Here is a 6,000-nt window from a genome sequence, read left to right as displayed (position 1 = left end):
TCAAGGGTAAGTGCTTTTCTAACCCTTCCTTCTCTTTTCTTTTACATGTTGTAAAATATGTTTATGATACTTATTTTTTTCTGCAATTTTATATTATGTGAAAATTGAGAATTGGGAAACGATCCTTGCTTCTGCAGTGGACCTCACGGTTCCTTCAAAGTTGACCCTGCAAAGATTGAGACACTTATAGGTTGGCCTCATCCAACCACAGTCAGTGAAGTGTGCAGTTTCCTGAGTCAACAAGCAATTATCGTCGATTTGTAAATGATTTTTCTCGCATAGCTACCCCCTTGACTCAGTTGACCAGAAAAGAAGCTTTCTTTGTTTGCAATAAGGCTTGTTAAGACAGTTTTCAAGATCTTAAACAAAAGTTGGTTTCTGCACTAGTTCTTATAGTACCAAATGGATCAGAAAGTTTCACTATTTACAGTGATGCCTCCAAGAAAGGATTGGGGTGCGTATTGATGCAACATGGTAAGGTGATTGCTTATGCCTCTCATCAATTGAACAATCATGAATGGAACTACCCTAAACACGATTTGGAGTATGCAGTAGTGGTTTTTGCCTTAAAGATTTGGAGACATTATTTATACGGAGAGAAGATACAAATTTTCATCGATCACAAGAGTTTAAAACACTTCTTCATTAAGAAGAAGTCAAACATGAGACAACACATATGGTTGGAATTGGTGAAGGATTATGATTGTGAGATTTTGTATCATCCAAGCAACAGAAATGTAGTGGCAGATCTCTAAATAGAAAGACAGCCCATTCAACAGCTTTAATTACCATATAAACTCATCTATGCAAGGATCTTGAACGGGTTGAGATTGTAGTAGTGGTGGGGGAGGCCATTGCACAATTCGCACAGTTGACAGTACAACCGACCTTAAGAAAGAAGATTATTGATGCACAGAATAGTGATCTCTACCTTGTTGAGAAATTTCACAAGGTCAAGTTAGGTTTAGATAGTGAGTTCTCAATAACTCCAGATAATGGTCTCTTGTATCAAGGACGTTTATGTGTGCCTACATACAACGTTCTTAAGAATGAATTATTGACAGAAGTGAAGGGATTGAATCTCAAGCGGAAGTGCGTGAACATTGTACGACTTTAATTTCAATTTGAGATACAACCAGAAAAACCAAAGAAGAATTAATATATAGGATAAACATACTCAAGATTCAACATGCTAGAGAGGAGAAGAGAAAGAAATTCTACTTACCCTTGTAGAATACGCAATCTTCTCAAATCCTCTCCTAGTCTCACAAATGGCAACGTTCCCGGTCTCACCTCCCCGAGCACAACAATGGCAACAACAAAAACACTACCACCGTGAGGACTTCCTTATTATTCTTTAGAAAGAGAATCAATGCGGAGTTGTGGACTCGCTATTGGATGAATTTTGGGAAAGGGAGGAGATTTATTTTTTTTTTTTTGTGAGAGAATTACGAAGAGAATTTTTCACAGTGTGCCTACCATCGAAGCCCTAGGCACTAGAGGAAAAAGATGCAGTGAGAAAAATCTGTCAAAACGTGAAAACCCATTTTCACATATATATAGGGAGTTGAGAGATAAAAGGGAGGAAGTTATAAACTTCCTCTTAATTATTTAAAAAATAAATATAAAATAAATATTATTTTTAATTTTAAATAAAAATATATAGTAACTAACTTTATTATATATTAATAAAACTATATGTTATATCATCTATAACATATAATCTATAGTTTATATTATATCACATATAATATAACCTATATAGTTCATTAATCTCTCATATACCCTATAGTTTATATTATATCACATATAACATATAACCTATAGTTTATATTACATCTTTATTCATATAATTAGTATTTGAATCACATTCAAATATTTATTTCTCCCACTAAATTATAATGTATCAGATACATTATATTAATTATATCTTATATGAACCAAATGCATATAATTGATGTTTGAATCATATTCATTTATTTCTCTCATTAAAGCTTTATATTATAAGGTATCATATACATTATATTAATTAATTAATTAATTATATATATACACACATTACATTAATTATATCTTATGTAATTAATTCCCTTTAGTTCGTTAAAATTATTTATTTTATAACATTGATTTGATTTTAGTCCGTTCATGAAAAGTATCATTTTTAAATGTCTGCATGCATGTAGTAATGATCTAGTTTAAATCTTAAAGAGTCTGGTATTACAGTATCCATCAACTATCAACATTCAACATCCCAACTATGGCATGCCAATGATTAATTTGACACTGTCTATTTTACTACATGTTTTGAATGTTCTATAGAAGAGAGTTTTTTTATTTTAGGTTTTTGAGGAGTTATATTTATTTCATACTCATTATTTTAAAGATTTAGGGTCTGAAGTTGAGAAGTAGGGGTGTTCAAAAAATCAGATGATCTGAAAAAATCGATCAACCTAACTCAATCCGTGTGGTTTAAGTTGGGTTATCAACTCATTTGGGTTGAGTTGAATTCAAAGAAATGAAAATTTTATAGGTTGGGTTGGTTCATGGATTCACCTAGTATGACCCGAACCAACCGAAATTTATTATTAATTTTAAAATATATTTTTTTATTACTTATAACACAATTACTATACACATTGTTTTTATTTAATTCCAATATTTTTTGAATAATTTATTCTTCAACAACTCTTAAAAGTAGTTTATTTGCACTTTAGAAAGAAAATTTTTACTATATAAATTGAAATTGAGTTGTTAATCTTAATTCAATATATGAAAATAATTAAATTAGATTTTTACATGTTTATTCTTTTTAGAACAAAATTTTAAATAAATGACATGATTAACCTGAACCAACCCAACCCAAATATTTCATGGTTGGGTTCGGTTTGGTTCATTTTTTAATAAGGATCATTTGGGTTGAAAAATTTACAACCTGAACAATTGGATTGGGTCTAAAAAGTCTTTCAATCCAACCCAACCTAAACCCATGAATACCTCTATTGAGAAGAATCGTCCGACCGTGTATTAAGAAACAGAAAGGAAAATTAAACTATTGAAAAATTGGCAAATGTTGTCCTCTTCAGAGGCAATAAAAAAATCAAATAGATTTGTATCCATCAAACATTCTGTAACGGCCCGAGTTTAGGAGGGATACACAAATGAACCGGTATCACATCCAAATGAGAGAGATTCGAAGGACATGAAAGTATGGTTAGGAAAGGCTTAAAAGAATTGAAAGTTAGTATCTATACCAACAAGGTGCATCTTCCTTTTTGGTGGCTCAATCATAGGAACTCCAAAGTTAAACGTGTTTCGCTTGAAGCAATCTTATGTTGGGTGACCTCCTAGAAATTTTCATATTACAAAGCATTCTCAAAGGACCCGTGTTGGTTTGTGGGGACAACTATCACTTCTAAAAAGCATTCAAGGCAAGGGAGGATGACTTAGCCAGGTTACGAGGGAATGTCAGGGCCATCAAGTGCTGAATCCGAATTTCGAATCCTGGGCCTGGGATGTTACACATTCACATCTAACTCAATTCATGATCACCACGTATTTTAAATTGGTTATATTTTGGCTCCGTATGGTAACCATTTCGTTTTTTTGTTTTTTGTTTTTTTAAAATTAAACTTATTTCCTCTCCATTTCTTACAATGATTTGCATTAAGTACAATTGTTAAATTTTTACCTAAATTCCAAAAACGATTGGGATAAACCTCTCATTTCTACTACAGGAATAAACCGGAAAAAAAATTGAGAAAATTAAAAAAGCAATAAACTGAAACACAACAATTTACGTAGAAAACTCTCAATTCGGAGAAAAACTACAATCCATTATAAAGAAATTCTCTATATGAAAATTTATTACAATTACACAGAATAATTCTCTCTCTCGATCCCAATTACAAGAGCACTATCTCAAAGTTTTTATAATACTGACACCATTTTCCCACTCTCAATCTGGAGAATATTTTAGAGTTACCACACTCAAACTTAAAGTGTTTTTAATTGAGACAACTTGAGACATAGACTCCTTTTATAGACTTGAAGCTCATCCTCATTCTTCAATTAACTGATTTGGGACAAACTGCACGTTTAATATTTTGTCGAAATCCAACAAAAACAATAACAAAATTTTAAAAGCTATTTTTTTTAGTTTTTAAAATTTGGCTTGGTTTTTTAAAAAAATGATAGAAGTAGATAACTAAGAAAGAAATTTAGAGGTTAAAATAGTATCTATAGGTATTATTTTTAAAAATAAAAAACTAAAAATCAAATTATTATAAAATGAGACCTTAAGAATTATGGTTTTTCAACTATGGAGTTCTCTATTCTAATTTAATTTTGAAAAAGGAAAGATGTTGAAGTGTAAGAGAGTCGCCATCGTCAGTGAGGAAGACAAAGAAAGGGGGCGGCAAGGCAGTACATGAGAGAGAAGGAAGAAGGGAGTAAGAGTTAAGGAAGAGAAAGAAAGCAAGAGGGGTAATGTGCGAAAACCCCATTAAAAATAGAGAAACGCATCATTTTATGACCCTTTGGTAGTTATTTGGTATTTTTTTTTTTTTTTTTTTTGAAAATTAACTTTTCATTTATATTTCTTAATTTGCATCTTTCTTATTGGTTGAATTGTTGAGTTTTTTTTTTAAATAATATTATTTTAATATTTATTGACAAAAATATGGTTAGTTTGAAACTTTTGACAAAAATAGAGTTGTGAAATCGTGGACGGGGTCCACGAGTTTTGAAATTCAAATATTTTTTTTAGTGTTTTTTGTATTTTCAGAGAATTTTTACAATGAAATTCAAATTCTTAAAGGTTACGATAAAATAAAAATTGAATCGAATTTCTAACCGACTAAATTTATTTTTTTCACGTTTTCCACCAACTTTTGTCTCTTCTTTTATTTTTCCATCTTATTCTTTTATTTTTTATTTTTTATTTTTTATTTTTTTGCATTTTTGGAGAAACTTTTACTATAGGCCTACGGAGTCCACGAGTTTGTTAGCTGACATAAAAATGTATACCAGATACACGATTTTGCTACCCTATTTTTGTCAATATTTTTTCTCCACCTTACTTTTGTAATTTTTTTCATATATACCCTATTTTTGCCATTACTTTTAAAAAATATATTATTCTTTAACTTACCTCTGAATTCTTAGACAAATTAAAAAAAAAAAAAAAAAAAACTGTTTTTTGAAAGTTATTTTTTGTTTAGTCATCAAAATTTGATTTAGTTTTTTAAACCATTAGTGAAAAGTACACAGCAAATAAAGAAATTTTAAAATGGAAGTAGTGGTCATAAGCTTAATTTTAAAAAACAAAAATAAAAAAACAGAACGGTTACCAAACAAAGCCTTAGTAATAAGTTTCTAATTTTTAATTAAACCTCTAAACTTTTATAAAGTAATCAATTTAAATTCTTACCCACCATTTGGATTTAAGAAAGTTTAAGAAATTATTTAAATTCCATAATTTAAAATTCGAGAAATGATTTTAAATTAATTACTTTGTTGGAAAGAGAGATTTGAAATGAACATATTTAAAATTGTGTATTTGGATGGCAACCGGAAAAGAAAAGAAAGTTAAGAATTTACTAATATAGACTTTTAACTATGATGTGTTAATTGAAAAATTAGAATTTGACAAAGTTGATTAAGTAACTTACTTTCAAATCCTCTGAAATCTTGCAAAATTCAAGCATTTGTCTAAAAAAATTTTTAAGTGAAATAGGACTTGAAATCACTTCAGATCTTAAAAACATTTTATTTCATGTAATAAAAATATTAAATTGATTCACTTATGAAATTTTATGAATTTAATTGACTCAATTCATAATTTTCACAAAATATTAATCGAATAAAATTAAAAGGTAAATTAATACTTATAAAATCTCAAGGTTTAAATTGAGACAACAATTATTAATTCAAAGATTTTTTATAACAACACTAAAGGCAAACTTCAACATCCTTACGGAAGTAATTAACAAGGCTCACATC

This window comes from Benincasa hispida, chromosome 5 (assembly GCF_027475165.1).
Source record: "Benincasa hispida cultivar pf3 chromosome 5, pf3_genome.v1.1, whole genome shotgun sequence".
NCBI lineage: Eukaryota > Viridiplantae > Streptophyta > Magnoliopsida > Cucurbitales > Cucurbitaceae > Benincasa > Benincasa hispida.
Note: the sequence above shows the minus strand (reverse complement) of the source record.